This window comes from Aptenodytes forsteri, unplaced genomic scaffold (assembly GCF_000699145.1).
Source record: "Aptenodytes forsteri isolate BGI_AS27 unplaced genomic scaffold, ASM69914v1 Scaffold482, whole genome shotgun sequence".
Classification (NCBI taxonomy): Eukaryota; Metazoa; Chordata; class Aves; order Sphenisciformes; family Spheniscidae; genus Aptenodytes; species Aptenodytes forsteri.
In genome coordinates this window covers 907,473-912,148 of record NW_008795046.1, presented here as the reverse complement: position 1 = coordinate 912,148, position 4,676 = coordinate 907,473, and the positions used below count along the sequence as shown (strand labels likewise).

At 45.7% G+C, this 4,676-nt stretch overlaps 1 protein-coding gene across 1 annotated transcript in view; it reads right to left on the bottom strand.

Annotated features, from left to right (window-relative positions):
- Positions 1 to 4,676, bottom strand: part of PWP1 (PWP1 homolog, endonuclein) — a 25,814-nt gene that overhangs the window by 20,410 nt on the left and 728 nt on the right. The window lies entirely within an intron of this gene.

The window sequence follows — 4,676 nt, the reverse complement described above, 5'->3', positions numbered from 1 at the left end:
GCGGTTGGCCAACAGCGGGGCGGGGCCTGATGGGGGCGGGGCCTGCAGGGCGGTTAAGGGGAGGTGGGCGGGCAGCCGTTATCCTCTCACGGCCTCGCCGCGCTGACCGGGCTGTTTGCACCTCTGGGTGAAGGGGTGACAAACGCTTGGTTTCTGACTGAACTTGCTGGGAGACCGATTGCCTTCAGCAACGGTTGCTCTGGTTTTCGTGAAATTAATTGCGGAAGGGTGCTTAGTTGCTTCTCTTAATTAGCCTCGGCTGTCACACTTGGTACCCCTGCTATCTTTAGCTGGGGCTGGGACCAGCTAGAGCTCCAAGACCCATTTAGTAACAGACATTAACGCTTCGCCATGTAATAGGTCCTCGTGCAAGCACTCCTCCTGGGTGCTCAGGTGAAGCAACATGCTGCCCCATCTCCAGGCTCTTCAAGTCCTTCGGTTCCCACATTGGATCACAGCTTCCCCCGCTTGTGGGGAGAGGCCTGCCCCGCTGATGTTCGCTTCCACTTTGGCTCTGAAATATCCCAGCAGCGATCCACCAAAATTAAAGGTTTAGAAAAACCTTTTTGTTACTGATCTCTAAAATTTATGCAAGGAAAAGAAACCAGTGCGCAGAGTCAACGGCGAGAGGGAGTTGCTGGAAGTTGTGAGGGACTGGTGCCTTCACAGGAGGTGCTGCTTTTTGCCCTCCCAAAAGTCTGCATCCTATACTAGCTAACTCATTAAATCAGAGGAAAATGGATAAAATGTCAGCTGGAACATACAGGAAGGTAGCCTCTTACTAACATGCAGAAATCACTGCTGTTTCCATCACTGAAATCTTAATTCAGGGGATAACTGCAAATTACATGGACGGGAAGCTGAGGTTAGGGGAAGGAGCATTTCTCATGGTAAAGCTCAAGGACTTGGCAACCGAACTTCAGCTTGGCAGATAGGATGGCAACATTATTTCATCCACATGTCGCTAGACAGCACCACTGTAGCATTTTCATTATTTTATCCTGATTCTTCTGTGGTTCTGGCACAAGAGAGAAATATCTATCAAAATATTACTACCTTTTCACTACCCTGTTCATTTCACCCATTTGCTGCATTTTGCCTTAATGTAGACACAAACATACCAAGGCAAAAGCTGTATCTTTCTAGCTATTCCTTGTAGTACCCGGCAGCACGGGCATCCTAGTCCTACCTGTGTTCTAGATAATTACCAAGCTTGCATTTTGGTATGCTTGTCTTTCTGCTGGGCTGTTATTATTTGCTTTGCTGGTCACCTTCTCTTGCAGTGTTCAAGAAATCCTTCTTGTCCTCCCACACACGAGTTGGCTACAGTTTGACTGTCAGTCTTCCTCCAGATTGTGAGGGAAGTTTTGTGTAAGCGGATGCTATTCCCAAAGGACAGGCAGAGGGGACTGTTATGCAGCAAAGAGGAGGAAAGCGAGGTTACTTTCCAGTGACTGTGGTTCCTGGATATGTTTTTTTGCAGACATATACATTTACAGGGGTTTGCACAACAAACACTTGAGCCAGACTTGTTTTTACAGAAGCAATACCCAGAGGGGGCACACATGCTCTACCTTCCCTTCCACCACGTACATAATCACAACATAGCAGTGTACTGTGGTAGGGCTCAACAACAGAAGTACCAAAAAAAGAGACTTGGAGAAGGAGGAAGGAAGGAAAATGGGTAGCAAATATGCATATGGATATTATAGCTTAGAGAACTGCAGTTACTATTAATAATTTTTCTTCTCTTTTGAGAGCCAGTCCATAAATGCTGGGTCATTCCAGTACTTTTTTCCATCATACACTTGCTGGGGATGTGGAGCTGAGTCTCAGGGTCTTCTTAAGAAAAGAAAGACCATTCTATTAAATGTATTATTGTTCCATGGTACCTTGGCAATCACAGAGATGGGGTTGAAAGAGTGGTGCCCCAGGCATGAAGCTTCTTGCAGACACCTGAGATGATAGTAACTGATAGTAACTGAACTGTAGTGCAGTACAGCCCACTCACCCCAAGGAACCAGCCAGGACGACTCATAGGTCATAACGCAGCAGTAAAAATATGGTCATCTTGGTATTTAGTGTCCAAAGATGGCTCAACCACAGAGGTGTGGGGCTTGGGAAAGAAAGCAGATGTTCATTTCTTAGTTTGGATGGAATTCTTACACAACTGTTGGAGGAATTTTTGGGATGAACCCAAAGAGCTGTCCTAATCGGGAACAAGGCTGTATAGCTGACAGAAGTCTCTCTGAATCTCTGCTAGGTGGAAGAAATGGCTGTGAAGAAAGATATGTGCAACAGGAGACAAGGACTCGAATGGCTGTCTCAGGAAGGGTGCAAGGACCAAGTTCAGATCCTGTGGAAATAAAAGGTCTCTGACCAGAAGAATTGTCATCAAACATTCTCATGCCAAAGTCTGTTCCGGACTGGTCTTGGGCCTTTTCTAAAACCAAGCTTCTAAAACTTGAAGGCTTCATTTTTTTTTTTCCTCATCAGAGATCAATCAGATACAGCAGTACTTCTCCTCCAGAGTTGGTTTGTGCCTGGAATCTCTCTTAGACCCATTTCTTATGCTCTGATGAGCAGAGCTGAGTTTCTTTTTCTCCTGAGAGACCTCAGCAAAGTAAGGCAAGACTTGATAGTAGTGCTTTTCACCGCTTCAGTTCAGTCACCAATTCTGGTGTCAGAAACTTCTGCCTGTCTGAAGTGAAAAGCACTAAAATATTCCCCCTAATTCTGGATCCACATTTGACCCATCCCTACCTAGTGCTTTTCACCTGAGGATGCAAGTGCCGGATAGTTCGCATCAACAGGAAGAGTGTGCCTGTATCTTGTTCAAAGTGTCGTCATAAACATTCAGAAAGGTTCAGTTGGATTAAGTTACCTAGCTAAGCAGAGCAAACATTTGTTCTGGCTTGGATTTACCAGGTCAAGAAAAGCAGGGTCAGTGGGAAAAGTCAATGGCTCCTCCAAAGGTATGGTCCAACTTCTTTTTCAGGGGATGTGTCAAGGTGCCCAGAGAGCTACAGCATTCTTCTTCACACTAAGTGGAAGAGACAAGAGATCTGTTTGGTGAAGGAGTGATGTTGAAGCAGCTGGTGCCAGTGGGCTCTCCAATAACTATTTGAAAACTTGAAGAGCTCCAGTGGCCAAGGCTCTGCAGGGACCTTGATATACCTTGAATCATGAAACTGACAGAGCACTGTAAACATTTCTAATACAACAGCTGGAAGGTACTACAAGGCCATGAAAAGGTTCATATGGCAAATCATACAGGCTGTAAGCAAGAAAACAAAGGGCATTTTATGTGTTTTGAGAGAAGTTATGCTGTAGGCTTATGGCTGTGGTTCAGCTGACCTCTTCAGATGAGAAGAGGGGAAAGGGATTGATACACTAGCATGGCATCTCACTCAAAAAAAAAGATTCTATTTCTCAAATGAGCTGCAAAATATTACTGTTGCAGTCCCAGAGATGCTGAACAGCTAAAAGCAAAGTCACAACATCAAGAAAGCCTCTAACTTAGGAAAGAAAGAAAGGAGTACTTAAGAGTGGCTTTGAAACACCAAGGGCAGCCATAAAAGTCCTCAAGGTTACCTTTTGATTCTCTATTTGCATTTCCCGTGTGTTTCTGTGGAATACAGAGCGTGAATAGTGGGAGGAAACCAAAGGAAGGTCAGATCTCAGTAGGGCAGCATCTTGTCAGGGGAGACTGCGTACCCTGTTTGCGCACAGCAGCATAGCCTGGAAGGAAGAACTCTTGAACTGGTAGCTAGGCATAAAGTTCAGTTTTCAGGTGGTTGAAACAAGGCTGCTTTGGTTTTCTTTCATCCATGATCTCCTTAAGGAGTTCTCTGGGAGAGCACCAACCTCCTCACTTTAAAACATCCTTGCGCTAAGGCTTGTTCTCCCAGATCTTACGTATTGCTTTTGGCACTCTTTGCTTAACTTTATGGAGTAAACTAGGTCTGTCACTTATCTTTTAGCTATGTCTAGTAGTAAGTGTGATCTCAGTGTGAACCAGATGCACATTAAAGGCATTAAAACCTTATTGTGATACAGTGAATGTATTATCAGGGCAGAGAGGTGTACTTACAGAGCATCTGCTTCCCCAAAATGTGTGCTGAGAGTTTGGGAGTGAGAATCCCATCATCCCTGCAATGAGTGCTGTCAGATAGTGCTGGAACCAACGTAAAGGAAGGGAAAGTCAGTGCCCTCTCAGCAAGCTGGAGAAAAATGGCCAGATGTGGAGAATCATAGAAGAGTTTGGGTTGGAAGGGACCTCTAAAGGTCATCTAGTCCACCCCCCCTGCCATGGGCAGGGACATCTTCAACTCGATCAGGTTGCTCAGAGCCCCGTCCAACCTGACCTTGAATGTTTCCAGGGATGGGGCAGCCACCACCTCTCTGGGCAACCTGTGCCAGTGTTTCACCACCCTCAGCGTAAAAAATTTCTTCCTTAGATCTAGTCTAAATCTACCCCCCTCTAGTTTAAAGCCATTCCCCCTTGTCCTGTCGCAACAGGCCCTGCTAAAAAGTTTGTCCCCATCTTTCTTGTAAGCCCCTTTTAAGTACTGATAGGCTGCAATAAGGTCTCCCCGAAGCCTTCTCTTCTCTAGGCTGAACAACCCCAACTCTCTCAGCCTTTCTTCACAGGAGAGGTGTTCCATCCCCCTGAT